General features: G+C 45.3%; 1 long non-coding RNA gene across 4 annotated transcripts in view; it reads left to right on the top strand.

Annotated features, from left to right (window-relative positions):
* The first annotated feature begins 1117 nt into the window (after positions 1–1117).
* LOC149746855 (uncharacterized) overlaps positions 1118–15158 on the top strand; it is a 21137-nt gene continuing 7096 nt past the window's right edge. The window contains exons 1-5 of one of the 4 annotated variants that reach the window (XR_016388681.1): positions 1118–2252; positions 3329–3385; positions 4247–4327; positions 9042–9213; positions 13568–15073. This is a non-coding gene — a long non-coding RNA (uncharacterized LOC149746855). Of the gene's footprint in view, positions 2253–3328; positions 3386–4246; positions 4328–9041; positions 9214–11209; positions 12644–13567; positions 15074–15158 lie in introns of those variants that run through there. The other 3 variants (XR_016388680.1, XR_016388678.1, XR_016388679.1) reach the window with 3 other exon arrangements.

Raw genomic sequence — 15158 nt, 5'->3', positions numbered from 1 at the left:
GAAATAGTCACTATAAGCGTTGAAATTCACGTCACTCTCGCTTTCCAGGAACGTGGTGCCATTTTGCAGAGAGAAGTTGTCCACGCTGGTGTATCTAAAGAATGTGGTAAAATTGCCTTCTCTGGAGGTTCTAAAACCTTCTAATGGTTCCTTTCCTTTCCCTTATCAAAACTCTATTCAAATTCCAAGGGAGAGTCATAGCTGTTAAGAAGACTAGCCACTATAACCAAACCTCAGCCTAGCACCTGCAGTGTTTCCCTACAGGAATATAAATCTAAACTAAATAAATAACAAATAATACACACACATAGAATAAATATGGATAAAATATACATTTTAAATAGTGCATCCTGAGGCAATATCAGTGCCTATTACAATTCCGTATCCGATATGTTTTGCGTTTGGTTTTTCAGTTCTTATTCTGTTTCCCTGTGCTCCCTTCTGCTCCTCGTTGATCTCCTCTGCTTTCTTCCTGGTTCTTTCTTCTCTCCTGCCTAATCCTCAGAGAACCCTGGGTGCACTCACAGGAACAGACACACTCAACCTCAGCTCAGAGTTGCCAGACAGCTTTGGACTCCACCTTACCAGCCAAAACAAAAAACAAAGAAAATTAAAACTCACCTTTAATTAGATTGCTGGTGTTTTTACTTTTAATATACTAGCACATTCACTGCTTACTTTAGCTCAGGTTGAAAAATCAACCTCTAGCAGAGAGAAGAAAATTTAATAGCCGTTGTGGATGGCATATTGTGTGCCTGGTGTTACATAGAATGAGCAAGCGTCATGGAACGAAATCATAAACCGACCTCCCTTCATAACCATCCTGTTGGGCTAGTTTTTCTCCTGCCCTGGCTGAAAACTCAGGCAGGTCTCAGGATTCTTCTGGCCGTCCAGTGAGAAATTAGAATGCCCAGTACCTTATAATAGTCAAAGCCCAACTTTCTTTAAAAGCCCAATGACCAGCCTTCCCCCACAGCTCAGCCTTACTGTAGGCAGAAAGCCTATAGCACAGAAGGGAGATATAATTACCTTTTCTCTTTTCCTCATCTTTTTTCCAATTTTACTCCACTTACTCATCCTTACCATTTTGCTAACCATCATTTCTGAGCCCTCCTGGGTCAGTGGGTGGGGAGAGAGGGAGGAGGGAGAAGTGGGGCTTTAGAAAAAGGAAAGTTCCTCCTTGTCGGGTCCTGTCATGAGCTGACGTTGCTCCCTCTGGAAGAAGAAGGTGTTGAAAGCTGTCTTTGTCTCATGGGGTAGGCGTGGGTTCTTAGTACATGCCCCCTATCAGCGGGACTCTCTTGCAGTCCCCTTGACAAGAACATGTACATCCATCGTCTAGTTGATCTAGATGAAGAAAACACCCCAGATGGAGGGAACGGTGAGCACAAAGGTCCTGAAATGGGTGCACACGGTTCACGTCCAAGGAACAGAAGAGGCCCATTTGACTGAAGCACAGGGAGTAGGGGCATAAGCGGGAGGAGATGAGGGCAGAGGATAGCGGGGACTGGAGCGCGTGGGGCCTCCTAGACCAGGACCCTGACGGTACTCTGGGTGGGGTGAATGGGAAGTCATGAGTGTTGACGGGAGGAGTGACATGATCTACCTCTGGCTTTGAAAGGATCACTCAGCCCCTGTGTGGAGGATAGTTTTGGGAGAAAGGGAAAGTGGGAAAGACTGAACATTTGGAGATTAACTGGGAGGACTTGCAATAATCCAAGTGAGAAAAGATGATGACCTGGACCAGAGTGGAAGTGCTGGAGGTAGTGGGAGGTGAATGGGGTATATTTTGAAGACTGAGTCAATATCATCCATGAAGGATTGGATCAGGAATGTGAAAGAAAGAATAGAATCAAAGCTGACTCCAAAGTTTGGGCGTTAACAAGTGCAAGGAGGGGTTTGCCTGAGGAAGATGGCATATTTGAGATAAAGATGGAATCAGGAGTTTGTTTGGACAGATTAATTTGGAGATAATGTTAGATAGCCAATTGGCAAAGTCAGGCAGGCAGCTAGGGGCATGACTCTGGGATCCGCCTAGAGACATAAATCTTGGAATCATCAGCATATTAGATGTCATTTAAAGTCATGCAACTGAGTTGATCAAATGGGAATGAAAGTGAATAAAGAGGAGAAGTCCAAGGGCTAAGCCGCAGGGCCTCCAACCTTCAGATATGGAGATACAGAGAACCAGCAAAGAGACTGAGAACAGCCATTAGGAGGAGAACCAGCGGTGTCCCAGAAGCCAGGATGAAGTAAGTCTTCAGGAATGGCCAATTGTTTCAAATGCTACCGAGATCAAGAAGTTGCGCTGACCACTGGCAACATGGGGGTCATTTGTGACCTTGGCAATGACAATTTTGGCAAAACAGTGAAGACTGATTTAAGTGTGGCCAAGAGAGAATGGGAGGAGAGGAAGCAGAGACAGTGAGACAAATCTTTTGAGGACTTTTGCTCTAAAGGAGAAAGAGGTGGTAGCTGGAGGCAAACGTGGAGTGAATGGAGGTTTGGAGTTTGGTTGTGTTTGTTTTTCAGGTAGGAGACATTAGAGCGTGTTTGTGCATGCTAATGGGAATAATGCAGGACAGAGTGGAGAGAATTGCCAGAGTGAAGCGCTTAGGTGGTCAAGAAAGGAGTAGATCTAGTGAACCTCAAAGGGGCTGGTCCCATGATGGTCTAATTACAGGAAGGAGGGCAGAGTAAGCGGGCACCAATACAAGCAGGATGGTGGCGGGAGCATGTGGAAGTTCTAGTCATTTTCCCAATGAAATACAGAGTGAGGTCACCAGCGGAGAGGGAGGAGGGAGGAAGAAAGAAGAGAAGGTGTGAAGTAGCAGTTTAGGAGAAAGGAAAATAGAGTCAGATTGCGGGGCAAACCAAAGGCCCACTTGAGTTATGGCGTTAAGTGAAACCAGGCAGCAAGGGTGTGCGCGTTTCTCCAGTCTCTTCGGCAACCCCAGGGCAGACATGGAGTAGAGACATTGACTTCAAAGAAACGCAAATTAAGATAAAATGCCATTTTTTCCCTTTTTTGGCCATGCTGCGCGCGGCGTGACGTGTGGGACCTTAGTTCCCCCACCAGGGATCGAACCCACGCCCGCTGTATTGGAAGCGCAGAGTCTTAACCACTGGACTGCCAGGGAAATCCCAAGACAAAATGCCATTTTTTAAAAATTCACTTTAACAGCAAAGATGTTTAAAGTATCCTCAAAGCATACTAGGGAAGGGTGAAATAAAAATTCTCACACATACCTGGTAAGAGTATAAATTGGTACAATTAACTTCAGAAATCATTCCCTGACTCTTAAAAATACTCATTTTGCACTTCTAGGAATCTATTTTAAGAAGACAATAAAAACTAAAAAAAAATGCACACAAGGATATTTATGTAAGTATTATTTATACTTGGAAAAAATTGGAAATAATTAAATTACTAACATTAGGGGAGGAGTAACAAAAATAACAGGATAACCATCTGTGAAATAGCAACATTCATTGAAATTGATGTTTACCAAGAGTCTTTAACAACATGAAAAAATCCTTAAGATATAAAGTTATGGCACTAAAAATAGTCAAGATAAAATGCATTTTTATGATTTTTTTTTTTTTTTGCGGTATGCGGGCCTCTCACTGTTGTGGCCTCTCCCGTTGCGGAGCACAGGCTCCGGACGAGCAGGCTCAGCAGCCATGGCTCACGGGCCCAGCTTCTCTGCGGCATGTGGGATCTTCCCAGACCGGGGCACGAACCTGTGTCCCCTGCATTGGCAGGCAGACTCTCAACCACTGCGCCACCAGGGAAGCCCCTAAAATGCATTTTTAAAAGTCACTGGGAAAACACCAAAATGTTCATTGTAATCATCTCTGAGTAGTAGGATTATAGCTGACTTTCATTTTCTTCATTATTGCTTTCTGCATTTTCCAAAATGGGTATTTCTGTCATAATCAGAACAAAAATGCTATGTTTAAAAATATGGTCCATCCTTAAAGGATTGGATGGATTTGAAGGCATTGGGGTTCTTTCTTGTCACGTGGTATCCTCACAGTCTCACATTTCAAACTGTGCAAATTCCAGGTACATCCAAAGATTCCCTCCCAAGCAGTCTCAGTTTACCTCATCAGAGTTGAACATTCTAAAGCTTTAACCTGAAGATAAAATGTAATAATTCATTTACAATGAACTATTTATTCAAGGTATAATAACAGATTCTTGTTCTAGAATGATTAGTGTCTCCTAACTCTTTTTTTCTAGACTTGCCTCAGCCCTTCTCAGAATTTGGAGATGGCCTTCTGGACTCAGGAACTTTAGACTCCAGCAGATATCCTAACTAAGGTTTGTAAAATTCTTTTTTTTTTAATTGAAATATAGTTGACTTACAATATTGCTTTAGTTTCAGGTGTACGGCAAAGTGATTCAGTTATATATTTTTTCATATTATTTTCTATTATAGGTTATTTAAATATATTGAATATAGTTCCCCGTGCCATACAGTAAATCCTTTTTGCTTATCTATTTTATATATATAGTAATTAGAACACTCCCTCACACCAGATAGAAAAATAAACTCAAAATGGTTTAAAGGGGACTTCCCTGGTGGTGCAGTGGTTAAGAATCCTCCTGCCAACGCAGGGGACACAGGTTAGATCCCTTGTCCAGGAAGTTCCCACATGCCACGGAGCAACTAAACCTGTGAGCCACAACTACTGAGCCTGCACTTTAGAGCCCACAAGCCACAACTACTGAGCCCTCATGCCACAACTACTGAAGCCTGCACGCCTAGAGCCCGTGCTCTGCAACAGGAGAAGCCACCGCAATGAGAAGCCCATGCACTGCAACAAAGAGTAGCCCCCAGTCAACGCAACTTAGAGAAAGCCTGCACACAGCAACAAAGACCCAAAATAGCCAAAAAAAAAAAAAAAAGATATATATATAAAAAATTGGTTTAAAGACCTAAATACAAGACATGACACCATAAAACTCCTACAAGAGAACATAGACAAAATATTTTCTGACATAAATCCTAGCAATATTTTCTTAGGTCAATCTCCCAAGGCAAAAGAAATAAAATTCTTTTACTTATAAATATAACAAAGAAGTGCCTCAAAAGGAACTTCTACTCATGTATCGGTCAGCTATCACTACATAACAAACAACCGCAGAATTTCAATGGCATACAATAATAAGCATGCATTTCACTCATGTACTTGTGTGTATTGGCTGAAGCCAATATGATACCGGCTGAGCTTACTGGGCAGTTCTAAACCACAAGTTGAGACCAAATCTGCTCCATGTGTCTCTTATCCTCCTAGGACTAGTGGGCTAGCTTGGCATGTTCTCATGACAATGGCAAATGCATGAAAAAATAAGCCCAACCATGCAAGTACATGTCAAGTCCTTGCTTGTATGTCTGTTAACAATCCATTGGCTAAAACAAGTCACTTGGCAAGCACAAAGACAAGAACAAATAAACACTGCCTCTCTAGTGGAAGGAACCACAGAATCACACAGAAAAGGGTGTGAAATCAGGGAGAAGTGAAGAATGAGCCAATAAATCAATCTACTATAACCAGGAAAGAAAGAAAAACAGAGAAAATGCAAACATGAAAGGTGGAAACTAATTTAAAAAGAGTAAATTCTTCAGTCAAAATCTAATCATGGACAGTTCCTATTCCTACTTTTTCAACACCTCTGTTGAAACCCAACCCCCAAAGCCCCAATATTCAGTCCTTGAGCATTTCTCATCCCTATCTCCTCCAGAGGAGAGATGGGAGCCAGAGATACAGCCTCAGTGGGTCAGCGGGTTAATGGACACCATCCTAGAGAAGAAATGCAAACCTTGGCTTTTCTCTGTCCCAGGAATATCAGACACTAAACCCTCTTCCAGCCCTGTAAGCCAGCCTCAAGGCCATCCAGTCTGCCCTGCACCCCAAAGCCCCATCAAAGTGATGAGGAAACAGGCCTAGAGGATCATTTCTTCAATCTTTCCTGGAGGCTAAAGGCTGAAGCCCGAGCTACGTGCTACTAGGCTCCTTCTAAATGGGAGCTTTGGGGATTCTCTCATTACAAGGGGACCACCATTTATCTAAAACAGAAAAAGGAGCATGCCTTAATGCCATTAGAATATGCTTAATGAAAATTTCTCCTTCTCCCTCTCCACCATTCTCTCCCCCTCCCTTCTCCTCTCTTTCTCTTTCTTCCTTTCAAGCCCACTTCCAAAGCTGACCTGAATCTCCAGCAAAGGCTCTGAACCAATCCAACCACACAGCTTGGGGCCCAGAGAGGCACCATAGTAATGATTTGCATTCCCACGTTATACTCGCATCGCTCACAACAGTCAGCAGTTCTACATGCTGCTCTGAAACATGGTTGTTAAGAGGATTTGACTCCAGGCTCAGACAGACCTGCACGGACACCTGTCTCCTCTTCTCACCTACCATGTGACCTTAGGCAAATTGCTTAACCCCACAGGTTCCTCATGGGTAGAATGGGGCCAATAACAGTGGCAAACTCATAGGACTATCGTGGATATGGTGAGATAAAACATGAAAGTGCTTAGAACTGTGCCTGCCACGTGGTCCACGCTCAGTCAAGTGCAGCTGTAATAACTTGATGTGGAAACCATAACCTCCAGTGGGAAGACACTCAACCCTGGTGAACTCCGAGGAACAGGAACCCCAAACCGTGATTCTTGTGTCTACAGTATTTGGAACACTTAAAATACTGGTTCCCATTGCGGAGGTAAAAGGACAGCGTTTGGGCCAATTTGGAGTTAACCACTCCTGGGTACTCAAATGTTACAACGGGGATTTTTGTGGTCTGAGCAATAGATGCAAAAACGCAGGTGTCTGTGGCCAGTGAACTTAAACATGAAGCAACAGTCACCCAGCAACAAGCCAGGAACACCTGTTGGTGTCTGTTAGATGCCACCGCAGGGCACAAACCAGCGCTTTCCTCCTGCACCACTGGGTGGATCGACAAACTTTTTCATGTGACTGATTAAGATACTAGCTGTCATCACAACTTCACTTTTTTTTGTCGTTTGTTTTTGTGGGTTCTTTTTTTTTTTTTTTTTTGGTTTGGTTTGTTTTTTTAAATTGAAGTATAGTTGATTTACAATGTTGTGTTAGTTTCTGGTGGTATTTCCTAGCACCCTTGATTCAATTTGATAAAGATGTGTGGAGTGTTTGCACTGTGGCAGAGGCTGTGGGTATCTGAAATGGAGAAGGAATGAAAGTAGGCTTTTTTCGAGTTCTTGCTATGATTAAACAACCTTGTGGGTGTTTATGAATCCCCTGCTCTACTTTGTTTAAGGAGGGTAGATTCAGAGAAAGATCATTTGTGTGACTAGGAGTAAGAAGGTAAAACGGGAAATACTAATGCTTCGTGTAAGAAAAATGAAGCCATTTCCATGACCTAAAACAACACAGGTGGAGTCCTCACTCCCAGTGCGATGTTCCTGGTCAGCCTATGGCTTCCTTCCATGCAGCGATTCAGGCACCCAGGCTCCTTCCTTCTCATGGACCTGTCATTCCTTATGGCCTCAAAGTCCCCTGCACCCTAACTGCAGAGGGAAAAGATCATGGAGAAAACCCACCCACTTTTTTTTTTTTTTTTTTAGCGGTACGCGGGCCTCTCATTGTTGTGGCCTCTCCCGTTGCGGAGCACAGGCTCCGGACGCGCAGGCTCAGCGGCCATGGCTCTTGGGCCCACTTCTTAAACGCTCCCTCCCAGAAGCGACAGATTCATCCTATTCACATTCCACTGGCAAGAATTAATCACGTGGCCACTCCTGGGTAGGGAATCCTACCACACGGAATCCTCTTTCCTGTTGGGACAGCAATAATTCCCCAAAGCATAAACTTTTGGTAAGGAGCCAGCTACCTATGTGTATGCAGGTTCATACATTGCTATATTATTTTGCCTCTTTCCCCCACTCTGACGTGAGCTCCATAAGAGCAGGGATTTGTCTTTGTTCATTGTAGAATCCCCAGCTGGCGGTGATGCCGGAACTGAAACTTGGAGGAGTTGCCCAGGTGGAGAGGTCAGAGAAAGGCCATCCAAGGAGTGGATGGCACGTGAAAAGGCAGGAAGTATGAGGGCGTGGTGTGTTAGGAGAGCTGGATCTGCCTACTCTGGCCAGAGAGAAGAGTGAGGTCTGGGTCAGGGCATAGCAGGAGCCTGAGTGCAGGGCCCGGAATGGGCAGGGCCCTGGCCTCAGGCTAAGGAGTTGAAATGTATCCTTAAGTACCACACAACTCAGAAATTCCACTCCTAGGTATAGACTCCCCCAAAAAAGGAAAGAAAAAAGAAAATTATGTCCACACAGAATGTTCATAATAGCCAAAAAGTAGAGATGACCAAAATGTCCCCCAATAAATGAATGGATAAACAAGATGTGGTAAATCAATACAATGAAATAGTACTCAGCCATAAAAAGGAATGAAGGACTGATTCGTGCTACAACTTGGATGAACCTTGAAAACATTACCTAAGTGAAAGAAGCCAGGCACAAAAGACCACATACTGTATGAGTCCATTTATATGAAATATGCAGAAAAGACAAATCCAAAGAGACAGAAATAGACTAGTGGTTGCCAGGGATTCAAAGGAAAGGGGAATGGGGCGTGAGGACTAATGGGTACAGGATTCCTCTGGGGGGAGATGACAGTGTTCTGGAATTAGATAGTGGTAATGGTTGCCCAACTCTGTGGATATACTAAAGACAACAGAATCGTACTCTTTTTTCTTTCTTTTTTTTTTTGTTTTTTTAGCGGTACGCGGGCCTCTCACTGTCGTGGCCTCTCCCGTTGCGGAGCACAGGCTCCAGACGCGCAGGCTCAGCGGCCATGGCTCACGGGCCCAGCCGCTCCGCGGCATGTGGGATCTTCCCGGATCGGGGCACGAACCCGTGTCCCCTGCATCGGCAGGCAGACTCTCGACCACTGCACCTCCAGGGAAGCCTGGAATCCTACTCTTTAAAAGGGTGGCCTCTGTCGTACGTGAAGTATATCTTAATAAAGCTGTTATTTTAAAAATCTATCCTTAGGACAATAAGAAGCCATGAAAGTTTCAAGCCGGTGATGATCACGTGGTCAAGATATGACACTGGTGCTTATGTCGACAATGGATTGAAGAGGATGGAGAACAGAGCATGGAGCCTGGCCCTCGTGAAATGTAACAAGCAACTGAACTAAGGCCCCAGAATTAACAGCCCCCAGGTGAGTTAACACAGGGTCAAAGGACAGAAAAAATGGAGAAAGCACAGAACCAGCTTTGCGGCTCTCCCTGTCAAACCACATCTTCTAAGTTGTGCCAGCAAAACATGCACAGAGGGGCTTCCCTGGCAGTCCAGTGGTTAGGACTCAGCGCTTTCACTGCCGTGAGCCTGGGTTTGATCCCTGGTCGAGGAACTAAGATCCCCCAAGCTGCACAGTGAGTGGCCAAAACAAAAAATGCTCAGAGCCCAAGAAGTACCAGGCATGCTTCTACTCCTTACATTTGAGGAGCTGCTGGGTCGCTGTGCCACCCATGCTGCTGGCACAGGAATTCACCCCCCAGGCTGTTTGTCTTTTCAGCACCAAAACATGGAGCAAGTTTCCAAGGTTCTCACCCCTGACAATCTGTGTTGTGCAACTCTGGCTGCTGGCTCTGTGGTTGACATTTGGTCATTTCTCTTTTAAAGTATTAATAAGTAAATGCACATATCGGAAAGCCGTTTGCATATCCTTGGAATAGCAGGGAGTCATGTTTTGCGAATTGGTAGGTAAGTGATCCAGGCAAGAAATTCAGTACCTGCCACATTTGATGCCCTGCCCTACACCAAACTCTACAACTCAGTTGGGTTTCACAAACACCTACTGTGTGCCAGGGACCAAGTGATACGGAGTGGATAGGAAAATGATCTGTGTTCTTAGGAAGCTCATAGGCTGGTGAGAGAGAATGACTCTGAGGCAGATGGGTGTGAGTTTATGGAAGTGCGCTGATGGAGGGATGTGCGTGCACCTAGCCCGCGGGGTGGGGAGAAGTCATGGGAGGCTTCCTAGAAGAACACTTCCAGTCTGGGAGGACTCCACAATCTGTGGGCCCTGAGGCTGGTCTTGCATCCATCAACTCATGGGGTAACTTCCTGGGTGGGAAAACTCAGTGGGCACACAGAATAAAGGCGGGGTGGGGGTGTGGCGGGTGTTTCTGGGATTGTAAAGACAGACCAAACATGAAGACTTTTCAGGTAATATTCCAAGACTAGAGAACAGGAAAATCCAATCTATAGTTGCCTTTGGGAGTTTGTTGACTATGAAGGGCCCCAAGAGAGTGTCTTAGGCTGCTGAAAATGTTCTATATTTTGATTTGGGTGATGACTGGAGGAGAGAGAGAGAAAGAGAGTCTTTAAGAATACACTGGGGCTTCCCTGGTGGCGCAGTGGTTGAGAGTCCGCCTGCCGATGCAGGGGACACGGGATCGTGCCCCGGTCCAGGAGCGGCTGGGCCCGTGAGCCATGGCCGCTGAGCCTGCGTGTCCAGAGCCTGTGCTCCGCAAGGCGAGAGGCCACAACAGTGAGAGGCCCGCGTACTGCAAAAAAAAAAAAAAAAAAAAAATACACTGAAGAACAAAATGAAACCTTTGGCCTACTACAATAACTAGACTTATTCATTATATTTTTTTAATAGCACAAAAATTATTTACCATGTAGTTACTATTTACAAGTGTTTTCTGTTTTCTTTTAATTGAAGTATAGTTGATTTACAATGCTGTGTTAGTTTCAGGTATATAGCAATATAGCAGTGATTCGGTTATATATATATATATGTATAAAATATACATTCTTTTTCAGATTCTTTTCCATATGGTTTATCATAGGATATTGAATATAGCTCCCTGTGCTACACAGTAGGACCTTGTTGTTTATCTATTTTATATATAATAGTGTGTATCTCTCAATCCCAAACTCCTAATTTATCCGTCCGCCGACCTCCATGTGTTTTCATCTGTGTGATCTCATTTATTTCTCTGAATAAGTCTCAGCTTATTCAGGACACATACTTTATGCCAGAAACTTAAACTCCAATGCATTAAATAACTTGCTCAAAATCACCCAACTAGGAAGTAGCAGAGCCAGGATTTGAATTAATTCTCCTAGCTCATAATTCAGCTATATTCCTGTTACCCAAGCTAGTTTAAAAACTGGGAGCTATTAATGTCATGTTCTAACCACAGGTCGTGCCAAGAAGGCCCAAGAAACATCTCTTAGCTGCTTCTGACACGAACTCCTTTCAACTCAGTTCAGCCAAGCCTTGGTCCAGCCTGTACCAGGCACAAACCAGCACCTGGGGGACCTGGAGTTGGGGGGCATCACCTACACCTTCCAACGGCTCATGGGCTAGTGGAGAAGACAGGTCGTGCACACCTGGTTATGGCCGAAGCAGAGTATGAAACAGGGGCTACGCTAGACACACAAAGGACCACGGGATGGCAAATGAGGCCGCCATGGTTTTCAGTTGGCATTAATTTCATACCCAATAAATTTGACTGTCTTGGGAACCAAGCTGGGCAGTTGCCAAGCTGGCTCCTGGAGAAGCTGGTTCTATGTACTTCTCCAGGTAATTCCTGTCCCCTCTTTTCCACATATTCGCTGGGCCTGGCCTGGGAAGCAAGGGGAGCCTGGAACTTCACTCATTAGCCCCTTCTCTGGAAGCCGCATGTTACTATAGCAACACTGACCTCAGTCCTGACATTGTCAGGCACCAGCTGGAAGGTTGGTACAAACACTGGGTTTCACTGACGAGGGGCAAAGTCTCTGAAATCACTGCCTGATCAAAGTCCCAAGAAGGCCAACCTCTGACCCTTGAGGGGCAGGAGGCCAACTAACCCAGATTTTTCCCGAGGGAGCTGGTGTGATAGGAAGAACACGAGCTTAACCCAGGTGAACCTAGAAGTGGTCCAACTCTGCCGCTCTGTGTGCTGCCGGGACCTAAGCCTCAGTCCCTCGTCTGCAGACGGGGGATGATGACGCCTGCCTCACGGAGCTGCCCTGAGAATGTGATGACAGCACCTTGTCAAAGGCCTCACACGTGGTGCTCTTATAACTGGCACTGAATTCGAGCCATAAGGAGAACTCTCAGAGCATCTCTTTAAAAGTTCTGGCCAGGATTCACTCAATATCTCATTCACATAGACATCCCTCTTTGAAGATTACTTCACACTCCTTAAATGCTAGACTTATCTATTTAAATCCCAGAACAGGATGTCTTCAACTTCAGAAACGCCAGGGTGACCTCAGAGGCCATTGTGCATCCCTGGAAAGGGTGCAGTTCATGTGACAGTCACCTCACTCTGTAGCACAGATGAGATGCAGCTGAAATGGTAACTTTAGGTGGGGCCTGCCCTTCAGGCTCTGTGGACAGCCCAGCCACGCAAGTGGAATTCGGTTCCCTAAAGTAGAACAGCTCAGGAGGCCCGCAGGGAGGACCAGAGACCTGGGAGGGACAGCCATGGGGCAGGACAGAAAAGCCTTAAGAGGTCAAGGACCCACCTTCATCCTTCACAAAGGGTCTTCCCTATACCCTTCAGACAAATGATACTCTATCCTTTAAAAATGAAAAAGTGTCAACCCCCCTGCCCACTCACTATCAGATTAGTGTGTCCAACTTAGCCAGGATCCCTGTCCATCCTGGTGATATGGAAAGAGGTGACAGCTTCAAGCGCCATTCAGTCTTATAGGGAAGCAGGACAATGGAAATGAGGGCTTGTGTTTCCCGACCCCTCCACCTCCCCTCAGACCATCCCCAGGTTCCCTGTGTCTCTCTTGGATCGTGGAGCCAACGAGAGATTCAGAAAACAACCATCTCGACTCAGCAAAGAAACCTGGACCAGGTGCCCATCATCTTAAGAGAGATAAAGTAGTGATTGTCTAGTGCAGAGTCTTAATGATCAGGAGAAAAAGCTAATCCAACCTTTCGGATATGTTAGTGTATCTATCTCTTTCTCTTCCTTGCAGGGAGGGCGAGGGGGGACAGTTTTGCCTTTAAAAATGGGACTTAATACAACATGAAAATAATCCTGGATATCAGGATGTGGCAGGATTGAAAGGCAGAATTCGCACAAAGGAAGAGCGACTACTGTGGTATCTCAGATCACAAATTACAAACAGTTGTGTGCAGTCTAAAAACACCATTCAGCAGCTGGTCAAGGAGAAGCAATCTCTTCCCTTTCTCAAACGAGATTAAAAATTAGAGGAATCTAAAATATGGCACAGATGAACTTTTATGAAACAGAAACAGACTCACAGACATACAGAATAGACTTGTGGTTGCCAAGGGGGAGAGGGGATAGGAAAGGGATGGATTGGGAATTTGGGGTTAGCAGTTGCAAACTATTATATACAGAATGGATAAACAACAAGATCCTACTGTAGAGCACAGAGAACTATATTCAATATTCTATGATAAACCATAATGGAAAAGAATTTTTATATATATATATATATATATGTATGTCTAACTGAATCACTTTGCTGTACAGCAGAAGTTAACACAACATTGTAAATCAACTATATTTCAATTTAAAAAAATACAGGGACTTCCCTGGTGGCTCAGTGGTTAAGAATCCACCTGCCAATGCAGGGGACATGGGTTCGATCTCAGGTCCAGGAAGATCCCACATGCCACGGAGCAACTAAGCCCGTGTGCCACAACTACTGAGCCTGCGCTCTAGAGCCTGTGAGCCACAACTACTGAGCCCATGTGCCACAACTACTGAAGCCGGCACCCCCTAGAGCCCGTGCTCCGCAACGAGAGAAGCCACCGCAATGAGGAGCCTGCGCACGGCAAGGAAGAGTAGCCCCCACTCGTCGCAACTAGAGAAAACCCACGCACAGCAACGAAGACCCAATGCAGCCTAAATAAATAAATACATAAATGAAATATAAATAAATTTAAAAAAAATACAAAAGGATCCAGATGTCATTTTGCCATGTGCCCTGGTACCCATGGGGCCGTGGCGCTAACCTGTTTCATAACTTCTCTGAAGACCAGCTCCAAGCACAATGGGCTTCCTCAGATCAAGGTGACCTCTCTCCCAAATGTTTTCCTCAGCTGCTGCTTGCTGGCTCCCTTGCCTGCTAGCGTTACGCAACTTCTCTTATCTGCACGCGAGCAATTGATAAGTGAATGTCCTTCTGGACACAGCTAATCTCCCCATCAGCCCTCAATCACTTGAGATTATAATGGTTAATTATACTTCGGGTTTGGGGAGCTCATTTTCCCCCTGGTACATTCATGTCTCTGATTTCACCTTCCTGAAACTTTTTTGTCGGAGACACAATGTTTGGTCACTTAAAGCTTCAGCCACAGCATCAGTTTCCTTGTGTCTAAAATGAGGCAGCTAGGGACTTCTCTGGCGGTCCAGTGGTTAAGACTTCCCCTTCCAATGAGGGGGTGTGGGTTCCATTCGTGGTCAGGGAGCTAAGATCCCTCTATGCCTGGCGGCCAAAAAACGGAAACATAAAAACAGAAGCAATATTGTAACAAATTCAATAAAGACTTTAAAAATGGTCCACAACAAAAAATCTTTAAAAAAAATAAAATGAGGCACCTGGATTGGATGAGCTTTTTGTGTTTCAGCCCAAGGAAATGCTGCCCATCGGGGCAGAGCTGGGACAGGGCATCAGATGCAGACCCCTCTTCTGTTTGGGAGACGTGCAGCCAACCCTCCTTCCAGAATGATCCTGAACTCTGCGTCCTTTTAAGTTTCCTTTCCTTTGAGTCTACACACCTACCAAAAACCTCACTGCGTAATTTATCCTGTTTCCCAAGTTCCTCTCTGTCTACCCGAGTTCTCCCAAGGACGTACTCCATACTCCTGTTTCCCTAGACAGGTAGCCCCTCACTCAGAATCCTTCCATAAGCCCAGTGACCCTGCTGCTCTCTTCACCACGCCGTGCCCTCCAGTTACCCTTGACAAGCGAGAGGTCACACTCTGGTCCTGCCCCTCCCAGACCTGTTCTTGGCTGGGCAGGGGCTTCCTTTGGCTTAGACTCCACAACCAAGCCATGACTCTTTTGGTTCCAAAACAGTCTCTGGCCCTGAGCCCAGGACAGTAGGTCACAGGCCTCCTGGGAGCACATGGAAATGGTCCCTTCCCATGCGATGCATGAAAACTCAATTAC

Source organism: Delphinapterus leucas, chromosome 18 (assembly GCF_059928025.1).
Source record: "Delphinapterus leucas isolate spDelLeu-1000000601 "Yukka" chromosome 18, BTC_Dleu_Yukka2, whole genome shotgun sequence".
Lineage (NCBI taxonomy): Eukaryota > Metazoa > Chordata > Mammalia > Artiodactyla > Monodontidae > Delphinapterus > Delphinapterus leucas.
Note: the sequence above shows the minus strand (reverse complement) of the source record. Positions and strands in the feature narration are given on the sequence as shown.